General features: G+C 58.2%; 1 protein-coding gene across 2 annotated transcripts in view; it reads right to left on the bottom strand.

The window, feature by feature from the left end:
* Positions 1–22,193, bottom strand: part of PHC2 (polyhomeotic homolog 2) — a 142,118-nt gene that overhangs the window by 88,792 nt on the left and 31,133 nt on the right. The window contains exon 1 of one of the 2 annotated variants that reach the window (XM_044996338.1): positions 5,340–5,840. The exons of the other annotated variant lie outside the window; for it this stretch is intronic. The gene's annotated coding sequence lies outside the window, so the exon portion shown is untranslated. Of the gene's footprint in view, positions 1–5,339; positions 5,841–22,193 lie in introns of those variants that run through there. 2 annotated transcript variants of the gene reach the window in all.

Here is a 22,193-nt window from a genome sequence, read left to right as displayed (position 1 = left end):
CCTAACTAAAGGGGTCCTGTTGTCTGTACTGGCAGTCCTGTTTTGGACTGTGTTCCTGCCGTCTAAATAAACCTTCAGTTTTACTGGCTGGCTGAGAGTCATGGTGAATAGCAGGAAGCCGGGGGTGCAGGGCCTAGTCTCCCCCACACTCCATGACAGAGAGGGACCCTGAGAGGAAGCTGAGACAGGGCTTCTTGGGCACAGAACTGGCTGGAGGGGCAGGCTCAGGAATTTCTGAGCAAGGAAACTGCTGATGTTTGTTCCTCCTGTGTTCACAGAAACAGGACCTTGAACAGCCTTGGTAAATAAACCAGATTACACCAAAAAACTCAGAGGTGACTTGTAGCATCAATTTCTCCTCTCAACAGAAACAACCAGGCTAGGACTAGAATTTGGGCTAAGGGCTTGGGCCAAAGAGGGAAAACAGATTCACAGAGCAGGCATATGGCTCCCCCCTGAGAATTTCCCCAGTGCAGGGAGCTCCTAAATGTGGGGCAGAGCCAGATCTGCCAACAGCAGCCCTATGCAGGGAGGTTGCTGGGACAGGATGGGAGAGCGAGCCAGGGAAAGGAGATTGGTGTGGCAGTGGCTGAGTGGACCTTCTGCGCCCATGCACAGCTTCACAGGAGCCACTGAGGCAGGGATGCAATTTAAGACAACTCTTGGGGCTTCCCGAGCCTGTACCAGGGAAGCACTGGCTCTGCACCCCTGAATAGGGCAGACACATGCGCTGCCTCACGTTCCAGTGCTGGCACGTGAACGAAATCTGCCACTGAGATTTTGAGCCCCAAGAGATTAAGGAACCAAAACAATGGGGGAAAGTGAACCAGAGAACTCTGAGGATGGCAAGATGGGTGTGCTCAGGTGGGCAATTCACACCATTCTCCAGCACCAGGGAATAGATTAATTTTTTTATATTAATGACAATCAGTTTCATTTACTTCACGTTTTGGGGCTCAAGGTGTTACAGCCAGGCTCTACCCTGTGCAGATGTAAATAGACTGCTAAGAGATGACAGGCCAGTAGGTTTGCACTCAGGAATATGTAGTGCAGTGCCTGGGTATTCAAGAAGCAACAACACTCATTGCTGGGCCCTGTCAATGGCTTTCTCTGTGCAGCCAGCAACAGTGCCGTGGCAAAGGGTTTGGAAACTACCAATCAGGCACCCGCAGAACTGAGAGACTGGCCCAAAAAATCAGCTACTTGGGTTCTTCTGCCTTTGACATTTCCAGGGTTGTGTTTTTCAGCTTGCAGGAGAAGCCAGGGCCCTTCAAAGGTGGGGAAGTCCCTAATTCCCATTGAATTCAGGGGCCGTGAGGCCCCTTAATACCTCTGAGGCTCTAGGCCTAGGTGCTCTGAAAATCTCACCCGGTGCCTGTCTGTAGACACCTGAACACTTGTCCCAGTGAGTTTAAAAATGGACCAGGCCGGACAGACACTCTCCCACTGCACAGCTGAGGTCCAGAGTGATGATGAAATGCTAAGGGAAATTAGAGAGGCTATCAAAATTAAGAACCCAATAATAGTGGGGGACTTCAATTATCCCCATATTGACTGGGAACATTTCACTTCAGGACGAAATGCAGAGATAAAATTTCTCGATACTTTAAATGACTGCTTCATGGAGCAGCTGGTACGGGAACCCACAAGGGGAGAGGCGACTCTAGATTTAATCCTGAGTGGAGCGCAGGAGCTGGTCCAAGAGGTAACTATAGCAGGACCGCTTGGAAATAGTGACCATAATACAATAGCATTCAACATCCCTGTGGTGGGAAGAACATCTCAACTGCCCAACACTGTGGCCTTTAATTTCAAAAGGGGGAACTATACAAAAATGAGGGGGTTAGTTAGACAAAAGTTAAAAGGTACAGTGACTAAAGTGAAATCCCTGCAAGTTGCGTGGGCCCTTTTTAAAGACACCATAATAGAGGCCCAACTTCAATGTATACCCCAAATTAAGAAAAACAGTAAAAGAACTAAAAAAGAGCCACCGTGGCTTAACAACCATGTAAAAGAAGCAGTGAGAGATAAAAAGACTTCCTTTAAAAAGTGGAAGTCAAATCCTAGTGAGGCAAATAGAAAGGAGCACAAACATTGCCAACTTAAGTGCAAGAGTGTAATAAGAAAAGCCAAAGAGGAGTTTGAAGGACGGCCAAAAACTCCAAAGGTAATAACAAAAGGTTTTTTAAGTACATCAGAAGCAGGAAGCCTGCTAAACAACCAGTGGGGCCCCTTGATGATCAAAATTCAAAAGGAGCGCTTAAAGACGATAAAGTCATTGCGGAGAAACTAAATGGATTCTTTGCTTCAGTCTTCACGGCTGAGGATGTTAGGGAGATTCCCAAACCTGAGCTGGCTTTTGTAGGTGACAAATCTGAGGAACTGTCACAGATTGAAGTGTCACTAGAGGAGGTTTTGGAATTAATTGATAAACTCAACATTAACAAGTCACCGGGACCAGATGGCATTCACCCAAGAGTTCTGAAAGAACTCAAATGTGAAGTTGTGGAACTATTAACTAAGGTTTGTAACCTGTCCTTTAAATCGGCTTCGGTACCCAATGACTGGAAGTTAGCTAATGTAACGCCAATATTTAAAAAGGGCTCTAGGGGTGATCCCGGCAATTACAGACCGGTAAGTCTAACGTCGGTACCGGGCAAATTAGTTGAAACAATAGTAAAGAATAAAATTGTCAGACACATAGAAAAACATAAACTCTTGAGCAATAGTCAATATGGTTTCTGTAAAGGGAAATCGTGTCTTACTAATCTATTAGAGTTCTTTGAAGGGGTCAACAAACATGTGGACAAGGGGGATCCGGTGGACATAGTGTACTTAGATTTCCAGAAAGCCTTTGACAAGGTCCCTCACCAAGGCTCTTACGTAAATTAAGCTGTCATGGGATAAAAGGAAAGGTCCTTTCATGGATTGAGAACTGGTTAAAGGACAGGGAACAAAGGGTAGGAATTAATGGTAAATTCTCAGAATGGAGAGGGGTAACTAGTGGTGTTCCCCAAGGGTCAGTCCTAGGACCAATCCTATTCAATTTATTCATAAATGATCTGGAGAAAGGGGTAAACAGTGAGGTGGCAAAGTTTGCAGATGATACTAAACTACTCAAGATAGTTAAGACCAAAGCAGATTGTGAAGAACTTCAAAAAGATCTCACAAAACTAAGTGATTGGGCAACAAAATGGCAAATGAAATTTAATGTGGATAAATGTAAAGTAATGCACATTGGAAAAAATAACCCCAACTATACATACAACATGATGGGGGCTAATTTAGCTACAACGAGTCAGGAAAAAGATCTTGGAGTTATCGTGGATAGTTCTCTGAAGATGTCCACGCAGTGTGCAGATGCGGTCAAAAAAGCAAACAGGATGTTAGGAATCATTAAAAAGGGGATAGAGAATAAGACTGAGAATATATTATTGCCCTTATATAAATCCATGGTACGCCCACATCTCGAATACTGTGTACAGATGTGGTCTCCTCACCTCAAAAAAGATATTCTAGCACTAAAAAAGGTTCAGAAAAGAGCAACTAAAATGATTAGGGGTTTAGAGAGGGTCCCATATGAGGAAAGATTAAAGAGGCTAGGACTCTTCAGTTTGGAAAAGAGAAGACTAAGGGGGGACATGATAGAGGTATATAAAATCATGAGTGATGTTGAGAAAGTGGATAAGGAAAAGTTATTTACTTGTTCCCATAATACAAGAACTAGGGGTCACCAAATGAAATTAATAGGCAGCAGGTTTAAAACAAATAAAAGGAAGTTCTTCTTCACGCAGCGCACAGTCAACTTGTGGAACTCCTTACCTGAGGAGGTTGTGAAGGCTAGGACTATAACAACGTTTAAAAGGGGACTGGATAAATTCATGGTGGCTAAGTCCATAAATGGCTATTAGCCAGGTTGGGTAAGAATGGTGTCCCTAGCCTCTGTTCGTCAGAGGATGGAGATGGATGGCAGGAGAGAGATCACTTGATCATTGCCTGTTAGGTTCACTCCCTCAGGGGCACCTGGCATTGGCCACTGTCGGTAGACAGATACTGGGCTAGATGGACCTTTGGTCTGACCCGGTACGGCCTTTCTTATGTTCTTATGCTGTGACTTGGCAAATGTCACAGGGAGTCCCTGGCAGAGTCAGGAAGTGAACCTCACCCTCGAGGGTCTGTAACCACCAGACTAGCCTCCTCGTTAGCACAGCTGCCCTTTGCAACAAAAGATTAACTAGGCTAAAGAAGCTGCCCTGTCCTCTCTGCATCCTTGTCTCCTAGGCCCTGCCCAGCAGCGGGAGTGGGGTGGGCGGGCCCAGTTTCAGCTCTTGGCCCCTCTGGCTGACCACCCCTTTGGACCCTGCTTTCTGTCCCTCCATGCCGGCAGTCACAGTTTATCCCCAGCCAACCGAAGGCCCCCCTCAGATAGGCTAATTCATTCCCCATTCAAATTAAGTGAACAGCTTTTAAATTTAAACAGAATTAAAAAGCCAACTGGAACCTTAATGGGAACATTAGATTAGCTGAGCCGGGAGCGGAGTTGGGGAGGAAAGTCAGTTGGAGTTATTGCTGAGTGATTTCCAAAGAGGCCCATGTGGAATAGAGCCAGAGCGGAGTGGCTGACCCCAGGAGGGGTAATCAATCTGACAGGCTATGCACGCTATGCAAAAAGCAATTACTGCGCCCATCTCCGCCATGGGCACAGCTGAGCAGCTACCCGAGCCGCTGATTATGGCAAATTATTGCACCCACTGATGGCCATGACAGCTCCTAGGAAGCCGGGGTTCAAATTCTGGTGAAGGGCAGCTTGAAAAGGCTTGGAGAGCTTGGGGGCCCAGAGCAGGGAAGGGAGTGTAGTGTGCTCCCTATAAGAGGGCGAGCCTTCTGGGAAGCCAGCCTAAAAAAGGCCTGATGGATGGAAGATATTTGTACCATGCGTGGAAAATGTCTAGGACTATTAAAGTGCTAAATGGTATGGTCATCAAAGATCTATATTACAAACATGCACAAATCCCAGATACGTGCTCCTGTGACACAATACAGAAGGCAAATCTGTTAATACTCCACTGCCCAAGTACCCTCCACAGGAAAGCCACTGGAGGACTCAGTTTTCCACCCAGCTGCCTGCACCGTTTTAGATAGTGAGCGTTTATTTATGAGCCAGAGTCAAATGGAAACATTACCACCCACAGATCAGCCCTGCCCCCGCCAACATGCCATTATTCCTCACTCTCCTTTATCTGCTCCCCCGTCTGCAGTGCACGCCCCTATCTCCGGGCACATGGCCACGCACACAGTGCAAACGCCACCTCAAATGCCGCTTCAAATGTCAAACTTGCCTTTGAAGATCCATGCTCCAGCTTCATCTCTGCAGCGCAGGGCTTGGCTGCTGGCGACTCAAACCACCAGGGTTCGTCTTCCACTGAGGAAACAAGCCTGGGAGCGAGACAGCGTGTCCTGCTGGAGGATGCAGTTGGGTGCCAACGGAGTCCACATGCACTACACCATCCCATTGATCTCTCTTTGTTCCACTCCCTCCCCCCAGCCTGTCTCTGCACAGCCCTGCAATTGCACACACACTCCGAAGGTGGGGGGGGAACAGCCTAATTTCCTGATGATTATGACGTTACCTAGCAACAACCAATCAGGGGCTGGGCTTTTCGCCAGCAGTATTTCATGCAAATAGTTTGGAGAAATTGCAGGGTCGTCCAGGCTGCTTAGCCTCCTCTCAGGGGACACATTAGATGCTCAGATAAGACCTCGCAGGCAAATGGAGCCCCGGGGCCCATGTCTCCCATAACAGACTGCGCCCCCACACAAAGGCTTCCTGGCTGGGCCTGGCACAAGCCTGACCTACATCACAGTACTGAGGCTGCAGAAGACCCCTTACATCACCCAGCCCTTCCCCCAGGACCAGTGCCCACCATGCCGCCTCAAGCATGCCCAAGCTAGCCACCCACCCAGGGGAATTCACTGCTCAAGGCTCCCTGGTGCTGCCACAGGCCCTCAACTGCCAGTGTGAGCAGGTCACGCAGACGCCATCTCAGCAGAGGCCCACTTGCCTCACCCCGCTCACCGACCTGAGCCCCGCTTGCCTCTCACCGGCCTGAGCCCCGCTCGCCCCTCACCGGCCTGAGCCCCGCTCGCCCCTCACCAACCTGAGCCCCACTCGCCCCTCTCACAGCCTGAGCCCCGCTTGCCCCTCACCAGCCTGACCCCCGCTCGCCCCTCACCGACCTGAGCCCCGCTCGCCCCTCTCACGGCCTGAGCCCCGCTCGCCCCTCACCAACCTGAGCCCCGCTCGCCCCTCACCAACCTGAGCCCCACTCGCCCCTCTCACAGCCTGAGCCCCGCTTGCCCCTCACCAGCCTGACCCCCGCTCGCCCCTCACCGACCTGAGCCCCGCTCGCCCCTCTCACGGCCTGAGCCCTGCTCGCCCCTCTCACGGCCTGAGCCCCGCTCGCCCCTCACCAACCTGAGCCCCGCTCGCCCCTCACCAACCTGAGCCCCACTCGCCCCTCTCACAGCCTGAGCCCCGCTTGCCCCTCACCAGCCTGACCCCCGCTCGCCCCTCACCGGCCTGAGCCCCGCTCGCCCCTCACCGGCCTGAGACCCGCTCGCCCCTCACCAGCCTGAACCCCATTCGCCCCTCACCGGCCTGAGCCGCGCTCGCCCCTCTCATGGCCTGAGCCCCATTCACCCCTCTCACCGACCTGAGCCCCGCTCGCCCCGCTCACAACCTGAGCCCCGCTCGCCCCTCACCGGCCTGAGCCCCGCTCGCCCCTCACCGGCCTGAGCCCCATTCGCCCCTCACCGGCCTGAGCCCCGCTCGCCCCTCACCAGCCTGAGCCCTGCTCGCCCCTCTCACAGCCTGAGCCCCGCTCGCCCCTCACCGGCCTGAGCCCCGCTCGCCCCTCACCGGCCTGAGCCCCACTCGCCCCTCTCACAGCCTGAGCCCCGCTCGCCCCTCACCGGCCTGAGCCCCGCTCGCCCCTCTCACAGCCTGAGCCCCGCTCGCCCCTCACCAGCCTGACCCCCGCTCGCCCCTCACCGACCTGAGCCCCGCTCGCCCCTCTCACGGCCTGAGCCCCACTCGCCCCTCACCGACCTGAGCCCCGCTCGCCCCTCACCGGCCTGAGCCCCACTCGCCCCTCTCACAGCCTGAGCCCCGCTTGCCCCTCACCCGCCTGACCCCCGCTTGCCCCTCTCACAGCCTGAGCCCCACTCGCCCCTCACCAGCCTGAGCCCCGCTCGCCCCTCTCACAGCCTGAGCCCCACTCGCCCCTCACCAGCCTGAGCCCTGCTCGCCCCTCTCACAGCCTGAGCCCCACTCGCCCCTCACCAGCCTGACCCCCGCTCGCCCCTCACCGGCCTGAGCCCCGCTCGCCCCTCACCGGCCTGAGCCCCACTCGCCCCTCTCACAGCCTGAGCCCCGCTTGCCCCTCACCAGCCTGACCCCCGCTCGCCCCTCACCGACCTGAGCCCCGCTCGCCCCTCTCACAGCCTGAGCCCCGCTCGCCCCTCACCGGCCTGAGCCCCGCTCACCCCTCTCACAGCCTGAGCCCCGCTTGCCCCTCACCGGCCTGAGCCCTGCTCACCCCTCTCACGGCCTGACCCCCGCTCGCCCCTCACCGACCTGAGCCCCACTCGCCCCTCTCACAGCCTGAGCCCCGCTCGGCCCTCACCGACCTGAGCCCCGCTCGCCCCTCTCACAGCCTGAGCCGCTCGCCCCTCACCAGCCTGAGCCCTGCTCGCCCCTCTCACAGCCTGACCCCCGCTCGCCCCTCACCGGCCTGAGCCCTGCTCGCCCCTCTCACGGCCTGAGCCGCTCGCCCCTCACCGGCCTGAGCCCCACTCGCCCCTCTCACGGCCTGAGCCCCGCTTGCCCCTCACCAACCTGAGCCCCACTCGCCCCTCTCACAGCCTAAGCTCCGCTCGCCCCTCACCGGCCTGAGCCCCGCTTGCCCCTCACCAGCCTGAGCCCCGCTCGCCCCTCTCACAGCCTGAGCCCCGCTTGCCCCTCACCGGCCTGAGCCCCGCTCGCCCCTCTCACAGCCTGAGCCCCGCTCGCCCCTCTCACAGCCTGAGCCCCGCTTGGCCCTCACCGACCTGAGCCCCGCTCGCCCCTCACCGGCCTGAGCCCCACTCACCCCTCTCACAGCCTGAGCCCCACTCACCCCTCTCACAGCCTGAGCCCCGCTCACCCCGCTCACTGACCTGATCCCCGCTTGCCTCTCACCGGACTGAGCCCCGCTCGCCCCTCTCACGGCCAGAGCCCCGCTCGCCCCTCTCACAGCCTGAGCCCCGCTCACCCCTCTCACAGCCTAAGCTCCGCTCGCCCCTCACCAGCCTGACCCCCGCTCGGCCCTCACCGGCCTGAGCCCTGCTTGCCCCTCTCACAGCCTGAGCCCCGCTCGCCCCTCACCAGCCTGAGCCCCATTCACCCTTCACCAGCCTGAGCCCCACTCGCCCCTCACTGGCCTGAGCCCCACTCACCGCTCACCAGCCTGAGCCCCACTCACCCCTCACCGGCCTGAGCCCCACTCGCCCCTCTCACAGCCTGAGCCCCACTCACCCCTCTCACAGCCTGAGCCCCGCTCGCCCCTCACCGGCCTGAGCCCCGCTCGCCCCTCACCAACCTGAGCCCCACTCGCCCCTCTCACAGCCTGAGCCCTGCTCGCCCCTCTCACGGCCTGACCCCCGCTCGCCCCTCACCGGCCTGAGCCCCACTCGCCCCTCTCACCGCCTGAGCCCCGCTTGCCCCTCACCAGCCTGAGCCGCTCGCCCCTCTCACAGCCTGACCCCCGCTCGGCCCTCACCGACCTGAGCCCCGCTCGCCCCTCTCACAGCCTGAGCCGCTCGCCCCTCACCAGCCTGAGCCCTGCTCGCCCCTCTCACAGCCTGACCCCCGCTCGCCCCTCACCGGCCTGAGCCCCACTCGCCCCTCACCGGCCTGAGCCCTGCTCGCCCCTCTCACGGCCTGAGCCGCTCGCCCCTCACCGGCCTGAGCCCCACTCGCCCCTCTCACGGCCTGAGCCCCGCTTGCCCCTCACCAGCCTGAGCCCCACTCGCCCCTCACCGGCCTGAGCCCCACTCGCCCCTCTCACAGCCTGAGCCCCGCTCGCCCCTCTCACAGCCTAAGCTCCGCTCGCCCCTCACCGGCCTGAGCCCCGCTTGCACCTCACCAGCCTGAGCCCCGCTCGCCCCTCTCACAGCCTGAGCCCCTCTCGCCCCTCTCACAGCCTGAGCCCCGCTTGCCCCTCACCGGCCTGAGCCCCGCTTGCCCCTCTCACAGCCTGAGCCCCGCTCGCCCCTCTCACAGCCTGAGCCCCGCTTGGCCCTCACCGACCTGAGCCCCGCTCGCCCCTCACCGGCCTGAGCCCCACTCACCCCTCTCACAGCCTGAGCCCCACTCACCCCTCTCACAGCCTGAGCCCCGCTCACCCCGCTCACTGACCTGATCCCCGCTTGCCTCTCACCGGACTGAGCCCCGCTCGCCCCTCTCACAGCCTGAGCCCCGCTCGCCCCTCACCGGCCTGAGCCCCATTCACCCTTCACCAGCCTGAGCCCCACTCGCCCCTCTCACAGCCTGAGCCGCTCGCCCCTCACCAGCCTGAGCCCTGCTCACCCCTCACCAGCCTGAGCCCCGCTCGCCCCTCACTGGCCTGAGCCCCACTCACCGCTCACCAGCCTGAGCCCCACTCGCCCCTCTCACAGCCTGAGCCCCGCTCGCCCCTCACCGGCCTGAGCCGCGCTCGCCCCTCTCATGGCCTGAGCCCCGCTCGCCCCTCACCGGCCTGAGCCCCATTCACCCTTCACCAGCCTGAGCCCCACTCGCCCCTCTCACAGCCTGAGCCGCTCGCCCCTCACCAGCCTGAGCCCTGCTCACCCCTCACCAGCCTGAGCCCCGCTCGCCCCTCACGGGCCTGAGCCCCACTCACCGCTCACCAGCCTGAGCCCCACTCGCCCCTCTCACAGCCTGAGCCCCGCTCGCCCCTCACCGGCCTGAGCCCCACTCACCCCTCTCACAGCCTGAGCCCCACTCACCCCTCTCACAGCCTGAGCCCCGCTCACCCCGCTCACTGACCTGATCCCCGCTTGCCTCTCACCGGACTGAGCCCCGCTCGCCCCTCTCACAGCCTGAGCCCCGCTCGCCCCTCACCGGCCTGAGCCCCATTCACCCTTCACCAGCCTGAGCCCCACTCGCCCCTCTCACAGCCTGAGCCGCTCGCCCCTCACCAGCCTGAGCCCTGCTCACCCCTCACCAGCCTGAGCCCCGCTCGCCCCTCACTGGCCTGAGCCCCACTCACCGCTCACCAGCCTGAGCCCCACTCGCCCCTCTCACAGCCTGAGCCCCGCTCGCCCCTCACCGGCCTGAGCCCCGCTCGCCCCTCACCAACCTGAGCCCCACTCGCCCCTCTCACAGCCTGAGCCCCGCTTGCCCCTCACTGGCCTGAGCCCCGCTCGCCCCTCTCACAGCCTGAGCCCCGCTTGGCCCTCACCGACCTGAGCCCCGCTCGCCCCTCACCGGCCTGAGCCCCGCTCACCCCTCTCACAGCCTGAGCCCCACTCGCCCCTCACACGGCCTGAGCCCCGCTCGCCCCTCACCAGCCTGAGCCCCGCTCGCCCCTCACCGGCCTGAGCCCCGCTCGCCCCTCACCGGCCTGAGCCCCGCTCGCCCCTCATTGGCCTGACCCCCGCTCGCCCCTCACCGGCCTGAGACCCGCTCGCCCCTCTCACAGCCTGAGCCCCACTCCCCCCTCACCAGCCTGAACCCCATTCGCCCCTCACCGGCCTGAGCCGCGCTCGCCCCTCTCATGGCCTGAGCCCCATTCACCCCTCTCACCGACCTGAGCCCCGCTCGCCCCGCTCACAACCTGAGCCCCGCTCGCCCCTCACTGGCCTGAGCCCCGCTCGCCCCTCACCGGCCTGAGCCGCGCTCGCCCCTCTCATGGCCTGAGCCCCATTCACCCCTCTCACCGGCCTGAGCCCCACTCGCCCCTCTCATGGCCTGAGCCCCATTCACCCCTCTCACCGACCTGAGCCCCGCTCTCCCCGCTCACAACCTGAGCCCCGCTCGCCCCTCACTGGCCTGAGCCCCACTCGCCCCTCACACGGCCTGAGCCCCGCTCACCCCTCACCGGCCTGAGCCCCGCTCGCCCCTCACCGGTCTGAGCCCCACTCATCCCCCTCACTGGCCTGAGCCCCACTCACCCCTCACCGGCCTGAGCCCCACTCTTCCCCCTCACTGGCCTGGGCCCCGCTCGCCCCTCACCGGTCTGAGCCCCACTCATCCCCCTCACTGGCCTGAGCCCCACTCACCCCTCACCGGTCTGAGCCCCACTCATCCCCCTCACTGGCATGCTTTGCAGACCCTGTTAGTTGCCTTTGAGTTCTCCAGTAGGACACCAAGGGCCGGATTCTGCCCTCAGTACCTTCGGCGTCTGAGGCACAACGTAGCCTGCTCTAGGTTTACATGCTGATCCTCTATGCAGGGTCATCCTTGCTCTAGAGATGGCGCCTGTGTTTTGCCCTCTCTACAGGGCCAGTGTCCCCATCTGCTCAGACTGCCTGGCATGACGACAATAACGCAGCGTGCAAATCATTGTATGCACCTAATGCCTTCAGCACCGCAACGCCGCTTCCCCTGGGAGTTGGTCGGGATCGTTATCTCAACTTTACAGGTGGGGAACTGAGGCCCAGAGAGGTCTGGCGACTTCCCAAGAAGCCCGGGACCAAACTGGGATTGAATCCTGCATACCCTACTCCAAGCCCTGTGCTTTAACCTCAGGATCATCGCTCACTAGATGATCCTGTCTCCTTTTGACAGTGCAGTACAGTTGCCCCATCAGCCCTAGACTCCTCCAGCAATTCCCACTGGACATGGAATGCAGGGCACACTTCCCATCCAGAGCCAGTAAGAAGAGGCTGCCCTCAGGGCTGCGAGAGCAATGGAGTTGAGTGTTCCTGGAGGGGTTATGGGGGGCCAGGCTGGAGGAGAGAAGGAAGGAACACAATTGAAATATGAACCCAGTCCCATCTCCCCAGCATCTCCATTTATTCTGCATAATTGCTTCATTTCCACGGCCAGCACGGCTGTGAATGAATTTCATTACCCAGCGTCTGCAATCCCATATTGATCACCAGGCTCCATCGATTCCTATCTCACTAATTAGCATATAAATTAGCCATTTGGGGAAGGCATTAGGAACAATTGAATTTTCTTTTTAATCTGGTTTCAGGAGGGTAAATGAGAATGGATGTGTCCGGCAGCCCCAGCCACTGGGCTTGCCCCATGGAGCTGCAGAGCTCAGGGATGGTCCAGGTCCCCCTGTTTGTCATGGGGCTAGTGCTCTTATTGGTTGCACCAGCAGTTGGCTCAGCTGCCCTCTGCTCAGTCTCCTGCAAAGATCCAGCTCAGTGTGAGCATGCTCAGAAGTTTGGCACAGGGACTGGCACAGCCATTCCCCTACAGAGGTAACACCACACCACTAGGTGGGTCAGCCGCCACAGGAATCGAACCTGTCATCTCTGGATCTTAAACTCAGAACCTCTTCTGCCTTGAGCTAAAAAACCCAGCTCTGCCAGCTGAGGCTCAACAACCTCACTCTGTAAAAGCAGCAAAGAGTTCTGTGGCACCTTATAGACTAACAGACATTTTGGAGCATGAGCTTTCGTGGGTGAATACCCACTTCGTCGGATGCATGTAGTGGAAATTTCCAGGGGCAGGTATATATATGCAAGCAAGAAGCAGGCTAGAGATAACGAGGTTAGCTCAATCAGGGAGGATGAGGCCCTCTTCTAGCAGCTGAGGTGTGAAAACCAAGGGAGGAGAAACTGCTTTTGTAGTTGGCTAGCCATTCACAGTCTTTGTTTAATCCTGAGCTGATGGTGTCAAATTTGCAGATGAACAGTAGCTCAGCAGTTTCTCTTTGAACCTCACTCTGTGGCTCTGCCACCACTAGAGGGGGACAGCGCGCCACATGGAGTGGGTTGGGGATTACCTGCCTATATTGTACCATCTCACTCGCATTGGTGTTGGCAGCTATCTACAGGGCTCATTCCTTCTCTGCAGCCCCTCTCCACACAGCCCGGCTGCTCTCCGCAGTTCTACCAAAGAGGCAGCCTTAAGCAGTGCTGTCCCTGAGATGCCAAGCCTCTGCAGAGCTGGGGGATCAGAGAAGGGACCGCTTGCCACAGCCCCACCCAGGGACTCGGACAAGGATAACAGGACATAGTGGGTGGGAGGGTTCGTTATACTGGCCGCTGTCCTTCATTTCTGCAGTGCTCAGAATGTCCTGTCCTTGGATTTTCAGACAAGAGTTTTCCCCCAGAATTATAAACAACCCCCCCAAAACCCAAACTACCAGCAGTAAGAAAATAGATGGGGGAGGGGAGGAGTCCATCCAAATGTCACCTACATTTCTCTCTGCCTTTATGTTATCTGTTTGCAGGAGCGTCTGTCAAAAGCTGAAAAACCCTTGTCAACATTTCAAATTTGGATTGAACAAGCGAGGGAAAAGTGTTCATAAAATCCCTTCCCCGGCCATTGCCCAACCAGCTCTAGCTGCCAATAAACTCCTTTCTGCAGATCAATTAATACATGCCGACCGGAGCCCTGCTGCCTGTTTGCTGGGGAGGCCCGGCTGCACTTTTTCAGTGTTTCACTACAGAATGGGAGTCTCCTTCTGCTCAGGAAGGAGGGAGATGCTGCAGGAGCCAGGATCCTCTTGGTCCTCCACCCCCACCCCTCATTCAGCTGCTCTTATGGGATCTCTTATCTGTCCAGAAGCAGGACATTCCCAGAAGTCCAAAAAGCCAGTAGGGTGAGATCTCTTGCACAGCCCTGCAGAGTTGAACAGTGTGTAGGGACTGCACTTAAACGTTAGCCATCCACACCCCATCACCAGCAAACTATCACGAATTAGACCCAGTGAGGAGATGATTTGCATCCCAGGCCCCTCTTGTTCATGGCACGCAGAGATGCTAGATGCAAACAGAACACATCCTTGCTGGAAGGTTGAAAGGTACCACAACTTTATTTCTTAAAATCCAGAACCTGAACACACAAGAACCTAAACCAGAGAGAGACAAAGCAGGCTGCTCCCTCAGGTGGTGAGGCACAACTCACCCTACTTGCTCAATGATGGCTCTTTGCAGACTGACTGCTGAAAATCCCAGATTGCATGCTTCCTTGCACAGCACCTTAGCCTGCAAGCAGGACCAGGAAACCCCTCAAAACTTAAAGTGATAGCTTGTAATTGTAACCCAGTTTTCAATACACCACAGACAGCTTTGCAGATTCCTTTTCTGTGGGTGCAACATAGGCCATTGAGACATCTAAGTACCTGGATGCACACACAAACTCATTCAAGTTGCCTGCATCTCTGTAGCATCTGCAGGCCTCATGCACTTTACCCTGACAACTGCCCTAGGAGGTAGGCAAGGGATTGTCCCCATTTTACAGACAGGAACCAAAGGTTCAGGGGAGATGAAGTAACTCACCCAAGGAGTCTGTGATGGAGCTAGTAATTGAACCCAAGGCCCCGCCCAGCCCCATCCCCCGACCCTGCAGGCACACCCGCAGGAGCAGTCTCGCTGACCTCAGCCTGAATGTTGGCAGAACAGGGCCCCCAAACATGGCCCTATCCAGAACTGCCTCCACACCAAGGGAAGGCGCCTTTCCAAAATCTGGCCCTCATGTAACCAGGAATTGCCATCACAGTGCTGGGCATGTGCGGGCAGAGCATGGGCATAACCAAACCAAGCCCACTGAGGAAACAGCCCCCCACTGTCAGCCCTCGCAGCTTCCCCTAGGGTGGTTCATGGGTATTTAGGCACCTCTTTCCCCTTGATTCCAATGGAAGTTAGGAGCCAAAATGCCTCCGAGGATCCGGATCTGCCCTCCTGAAGGCTTTGTCCAGTCTCATTTGAAATGGCCCAAGCAATAGGGCTCTCACCTATCCCCCAGGGAGATGGCTTCCAGCCTAACGCATCTCACTGCCTGAAAAGCCATCCTCAGATTCAGCCTAGCTGCTGCTTTGCTCCATTTCTCCCATCGCCTTTTCTATAGGTGCCGACTCCATGGGTGCTCCAGCTCAGCAACCACCAGCCACATCTGTTGGGTGGCACTACCAAACAGCTGATCGGCGGCATCTCCAAACAGCTGTTTTGAGGCTCAGGGAGAGGCTGGGGGGAAGGTGGAGAGCAGCGAGCAGTGGGCGGGGCCTTGGGGCAGAGTAGGGGTGGAACACCCCTGGGAAGAAGTAAAACTCAGTGCCTATGGCTCCTTCTGCCACGCTCCCTCTCCCTTGCGGGTGTCTGTGCCCTGCTGCAGTATGCAGGGCCAGGTTGGTCACAGGCAGCTTGGGCAGCTCTGTCCAGGGGTGCTGGCCATTCTGCAGCAGCCCCTCCCCACTCCCAAGCTGGCATGGGGGCGGGGTGGGGAGGAATGACAGATGCGTTTCCCGCTTCTCTCCCAGGCCAGTGATGTGGCAGGGAGCCCCTGGCCAGTGGATTCCCGGCCTGCGCTAAGCAGGGGTGTTCAAGCACAGCTCAGCTTGCTCCTCCCTGGACAGTGGGGAGTTACGCCCAATGTCCTGCAAGCCTTGGCTGTGGGATGTTAAATAGTCCTTCTGAGGCCTGGCCACTGGGGAGAGGGGTTACTGGTCCCACAGGACATGAGACTGCTGCTGCCCAAGCCAGGGAGCTTTCAGCTGGGGCAGCGTTTGCTGCGAGCTCTGCAGGTCCCCGGTGCAGCAGGACGCTGTCATGTTTGTCGCAGAGCCACTGTGCTGCGGAGCTGGTAGGGCAAGGGAGCGCCAGCCGGGGGCAGTTCTCCAAGGGTGCGGAGGCTGTGACTGGGACACCAATGGCTCCTCTGCCTGCCACACCAGTGACCTTGGCAGGTGCCTCTTTTCAGGGCACTTTATCCACTGCCAGGCGAGTGCTCTTCTGGACGAGGGGAACGAGTGGGATCTGAGGGAGGAAACGGTGCCATTTAATGGCCACTTATTCAAGGTATGTGGCCCACACCACGATCAGCCAGGGCCCCATCATGCGCCTGGCATTACAGAGAGAACTGCCCAGGGAGGCAGCATGCTCTGCTGGACTGGGAACTAGGAGACTGGCAACGGCTCTGCCAAGGGCATTGGCCAAGTCCCTTCCCTCATCTGTACCTGTTTCCCCTCCCACCCTCTGTCTGTCTACGTAGATTGTGAGCTCTGCAGGGCGAGGCCTGTCTCACCTGTGTTTGTACAGCACTAGGCCCCTGACCTCGGATGGTCTGTCAATATGAAACATGGCCCTTGCTCTGTGGTGCAGGCAGGCAGGAACTAGGGAGTTCTAATCCCAGCTCTCATAGAGACTCATTCTGGAACCTCAGGGCCTACTGCTGCCACTCCCTGCCTCAGTTTCCTGACATGTACAGTGGGAAATCATTCCCATCTCGCAGCGGAGGGAGGGTTAACTAGTGGGCATGCAGCATTCTGAAGCCAGGAGTGCCATGTAAGTGCAAGGCACTGTTGCCATCACGGCATCAGGATGGCATTCTGCGTTCTCTCGCAGCATCTTGGCCCCAGGAGAGGAGGGACAAGGGGATGGATCACCTTCTCCCCAAACCCAGCTGCTTGAAGGGAGGGGCAGAGATGTGGTAGACCTGCTCCATGGATCGCCGCAGCTCATGCTGTCTCCCTTGAGTGAGGTCTGTTGGGGAGAGCTCGTCTGAGCAGCACTCCGATCCCAAGACGGGAGGACCTGGTCAGACCTCGGCCCCTTGGAGGGCAATCGGGGGTGAAAGTGGGCCGGTATGGGCCAGTATTGCGACCGGTAAGAAGCTGACGCCAGTAACAGCCCGTATGCAGCTGATGTTAACGTCGCTGCCCCTTTTGCACTCCCCCTTCCCCCCCCAGCAGGGCCGCCGGTGGGGGCACGGAGAGGCAGTTGCCCCAGGGCTCGGCAATTTAAAAGGGCCTGGGGCTCCGGCTGCTGCTGCTGCTACCACCCTATCACAGCAGCGGCCAGAGTTGTGGGCCTTTTAAATCACCGCCAGAGCCCTGGGTGGCTTGGGCCAGGCAGCGCCGATGGTCTGGCTGGGGAAGGCTGACCCCCAGCCCTGCCCCTTCTGCCCGAGGACCTGCCCCTTCCAGGGGCCCGGAGCCAGACCCCCATGCTGGTACTTTCACCCCTCTGCTACTTTCACCTCCGAGGGCAATCCAGCATGCAGAGGAACTCCCCCTTCCAGGCCCTACAGGGCAGCTCTGTGTAGGGCCGACAGTTGTGCCCTAGGCTTGGAGAAGTTCTGGATCCTGTGGCCCTGCCCTCGTCTGGGGGGCAGACTGTTCCCTGTTCAGGCAAGTGGAGTAAAATGTAAACAGGCGGTGCCGTCTCTGCAGCTCTCCTGGGCAGGGAAGATGGCCCCTGCCAGCAGGTCGAGGAAGAGCCTATTGTCAACTGCACTGGTGTGTGGGTCTCCCTCCAGGCCTGGCCCCGGCCCCAGTTCACAGCCAGGAGCCAGAGCGTGGGTTGCTCGTGGGTCTGAGAACGAATGGAAATCCCGGAGATGTTGCTGCCCTGGAGGAAACGGGAAAAGAACCAAACGCCTTTCACCTTAGGGTCATACTATGGCCAGGAACCAGACCTGGTGCAACCCTCCCCTGACTCCATGCTCCCACGGGAGCCTACAGCCAGCCATCACCGCCCCAGCATGGGCAGGGCCAGCCCAGGAGGCAGTGGAGCGTGGCTGATTGGAAAACAGATTGACTCAGCCCTGAATGGGAACTGAAAGCTGCAGAGCAGAGCGTATCCCCCTCTTTGCTGCAGGTATCTCCCCGGGTGGGTGGCAATGCGGAGCCCACCCCAGAGGAGAGTCTGGCCCACTGAGAACCGGGGGGATGTTGCATCCTCCCAGCACAGGGGCTCTGTGTGCTGACTCAGCAACGCTGCCCAGCTAAAGTTGTGCTCACTATTTGTCCTGCCCTATCTCTGTACTGTCTGAGCAGATCACTGGACTTATCCTGACAACCCGCCAGGCTGCTGGCGTAGGACTGGGCTATCATCCTTAATGGGCAGAGGGGAAACTGAGGCCCAGGGAGGCTGAGTGATTTGCCCACAGTCACACAGGGAGTCTCTGCCAGAGCAGGGACTTGAACCCAGGCTCTTAAGTCCCAGGCTAGGGCCCTATCCTCTAGCAAGTCTTCCTTGCAAAGGCCTCAGGCTGCTGCTCGGTTCCCAGGCTGTGTAGGGTGGGGGCACAGGGTCGGTAGGAGTGTTACCGACCAGCTGAGAGGCGCTGCGGGCCCACCATGCGGCTGAGGAATATTAGCTCTGTCTGGTCATGAGTCCCTGTGATGTCCTGGTGCCGAGGCCGGGTCAAGGGCTGTGGAGAGGAACTCAGTGAAAAGGCCCCATGCAGTGCCACTCCCCAGACACCAGCGACCAGCATGCTGCAAGCATTATGAGTCAGTCCCACTGCTGCAGGTGCACAGCCTGTCCCCAGCTCATCAGGGTGGGGCTGGGAGCGGCCAGGGCGGCTCCTCTGCAGCACGGTCTCCCTGTGGAGCTGTGGGGGTCTCTGGGGAGCTCAACCCCACCAGAGTGAAGTGGCCCCAAGTGGGTGGATTTCACCTAGTCTCGTGCATCCAGGACGCCTGCTGTTCATTCACACTCTGTGTTTTAGCCGGTTGTCCAGGAGGATTCCCTGTCCATTAATCTCCACCAGCGAGAGGCAAGATGCAAACTGTCTCAGAGAAGCAGCTAATTGGAGGGGGAGGCCTGGGAGGGGAGGCATCTGATTCACTAAGTACTGCTGAGCTCACTGCTTGGGAAAGCAAGGGCCATTAATAAAAGCCCAGGCAGGATTCAGGCTGCAGCAGGGAAGTTGTCGGGAAGCCGCTTTTTAATATTGCAGGAGACTGATGGCCCAAGCAGGAGCTAATGACCAGGACACACTGAACAGCTCCACAGCAGGGAGGAATCACACGCACAAGCAGCTCTGAGTTAGATTTATCAGGACACAAGCGAAACTGAGTATGGCTGGGTCATGTAAACAGATGGGCATGTCAAATGCCATCCTAGCCCTGGGCCCCTCCACCCACCTCCGATTCCGCTCAATCTCGACCCACAGCCCCCCAGCCACCCCACCCTGGGCTCCCCACACACACATCACTCTGCCGATGCCCCTCAATCTTGACCCACAGCCCCCCAGCTGTCCCAGCCCTGGGCTCCCCCAGGCACACACCCACAACTCTGCTGCTGCCCTTCAATCCTGACCTGCATCCCCCCTTTGGGTCCAGCTCTGGCCTCCCCACACATAAATAGCTTTACTGGTGCCTCCAGGGTGACCAGAAAGCAAGTATGAAAAATCGGGACAGGGTTTGGGGGTAATAGGTACCTATATAAGACAAAGCCTTGAATATTGGGACTGTCCCTATAAAACCGAGACATCTGGTCACCCTAGGTGCCCCTGAGCACTGATCCACAGGCCCCTTGCTCTTGAAGTCCTGGGTCATCCCCCCTCCACAGCACCAGGGATCCCTCTCAACCCTGACCCACAGCTCCCTGCTATTCCAGCCCTGCGCTCCCCTGCCCCTGTCAAGACAGCTCAGGTGCTGACCCCACCTAACCCAGGCCCAAGTCTCACTTAGACAGACACTGCTAACCGAGTCGTGGTGCTTTTATACTAGTAGCGCTATCCTTCCCTAGCCCCGTCGATTGGAGGATCTCAAAGCACATTACAGCCTTAGAATCCCCCTGGGAGGAAGGTAAATACAGTAGAACCTCAAAGATCCGAACACCAGAGTTACGGACGGACCGGTCAACCGGACACCATGTGAAACCAGAAGTAACCAATCAGGCAGCAGTGGAGACAAAAAAAGAAAAAGAAGCAAATACTGTACTGTACTGTGCTTCTGAAAGGTGGGCACATCTGGGCTGCCTGTCCCCAGCTCCATGCCAGCCCCTTACATCTAGGAGTGAAGATGCTGGGGCTGCCAGCCCAAGGCAGCCGGCAGAGCAGGAGCAGCGCTGGGGTCTGCGCCGCTTTCACCCCTCTCTCCTCCCCCCGCTGGGAGGCGAGGCACTGTTTTCACCCCCCTCCCCTGGCCAGGAGGGGGACAAGCTTGCAGTCCGACCCAGTGCCAGGTTTACAATGGTGCCAGTGATGTTTGGGCTTAGGCTGCAGCCTGAGCTCTGGGACTCTCTCACCTCACAGGGTCCTAGCACCCAGGGCCCAGCCCGAGCCTGGACATTGACACTGTAATTAAACAGCCTGGCGAGCCCAAATCAGTTGGTGTGGGCCAGTCGTGGGTTTTTAATTGCAGTTTAGACATACCCCAAACGGCTCCTTCCTGGGTGGCTTTATCTGATGCCTTTAGAAGGGCTCTGTGTGGCTGGTCCAATAACAGATATTACCTCACCTGCCTTGTCTCTCCTGGCTGAGGAGGGTGACAAGCAATGAAGACTTGACCCAAGCTGTAACAGGTCTTTGGGAAGAGCAGCCAGAGTTTTAGATGGGCAGCTGGTTAGACACCAGCTTGAATAAAGAAACGTCATCAGTCTTCCCAGTTATCCTGCAGATAAACCTCATCTCTGTCTACCCAGGCAGCCAATTCATCTTTCACCTAGCCAGCAACCTAGCCATCTATCCAACTAGCCAGCCGACCGTTCATTCATTGCACCCACCACAGTAGAACCAGAACCCCAGGCACCCTGGGCCCAATCCCCTGGGGTGAATCCAGGGAGGGCTTGCCCCCACAGTTGGTGGCAAGCCGGGTTTGACTCTCCAGCGCACCCGCCTGCTCAGGGGCAGATTAGGGTTTTGTGGAACCCCTGGGCCAGGGCAAGTGGGGGCCCCTCCCCACCCCTTCCGTCTGCAGTTCCCCCACCCACCTCCCCAGCGCTCCTGCCGTGGAAATGGGGTCGTGGCATGGGGGCTTGCCCCGCTCCACCCGCCCAGTGCTCCAGCTGGGGAGACGGGTTGTGGTGCAGGGAGCAGCTGGAGCCACGGGTGGGCAGAGCAGGTCAGGGTGCGGGGTGCCCATTTTTCCAGAGTACCGCAATTGGCTGGGGCCCCTGAGCATGGGCCCCATTGGCCCAGTGGCTAATCCGCCATGCGGCCTGCTATGCAGTCACTTGCCGTGTAGACGAGCCTTGACACTCCGCTGAGACTGCTAGAGTAGAAGTCCAGAGGTCGCCAAGATTGGGACCTGGCTGCCTGCTCTCTAGGGGCACGAGGGTAGTTCAGTCTCCATGGACTCTTCGTTCTTTGGCCTCTCTGCTCGGGGCTGATCAGGACCAGCTGCGATGATGGGTTTTGTGGCCTGGACATTTGTCCACCAGTCACTGGCCTGAAACCCACCAACCTGTTCCACACAGGCCACCACACAACTGTCCAGATCTCTGACAGCTGAACAGCTGACTCAGAGGTTAGAACCCAGCGAGCAGCTGGGTCATGGAAACGACTGTTGGACTGGCTCTAAGGGCGTCTGACTGCAGCAAGGTTCGGCCTGCTGCTGAGCCTGGAAGGAGACGGCTAGGAAAGAGCGTTTGTGAAGAAACTCCTCAGGCAAGAACATAGGCAGCCAACTGGCCATGAATTCCCTCTCTGCAGGCAGGTGTGCCTGGCTGAGCCGCCCCCACCCTGGAGTGAGCCTGATCTCAGCACTGCTATTCCCAGCTGCTGCCTGGGGTGTTTAACAACGGCTAAACCAGGGCAATTTACTGCATTTCCTTGATCCCGGCTGGCTGGGGATTTTATTACTCGGATCCAGCAGGAGATAAATCCGCCTAATGGAGCATCACTTGCTCTTCCCTTCCTCACGCTGTGGCAGGGCAAGCTCCATTAGTGAAGGGCAGGGGAGTTCCCGCCCCAAACCTGCCACCCTCCAGAGGGTACACCTCAGTCAGCTTCAGCCACATGGCCGGCATACTGCGAGAGAGGCTGCCCTGCAGCCTGGGCAGCCATGCCCGGCGGTGTCAAGTCCATGACTGGCATGAGTACACCGGCTGTCGTGAGACCCCAGCCACCCACATTGGGGCAATGCTTGTGCTTCACCCATTGCTGCGCCGCCTCCTCATCCCCTTTGCACAGCTCCATACCTGCCAACATCTCACCCCCAGATGCCCACCCTGCAGACTCTTGGCTCAGCCCATTGGTGCTGGGAATCTAGCTCCCCTGGGGCCCCAGCACAGGCTGT

The sequence above is a fragment of the Mauremys mutica genome, chromosome 21 (assembly GCF_020497125.1).
Source record: "Mauremys mutica isolate MM-2020 ecotype Southern chromosome 21, ASM2049712v1, whole genome shotgun sequence".
Lineage (NCBI taxonomy): Eukaryota > Metazoa > Chordata > Testudines > Geoemydidae > Mauremys > Mauremys mutica.
The sequence above is the reverse complement of the archived record's forward strand: the minus strand, read 5'-3'. Positions and strand labels throughout refer to the sequence as shown.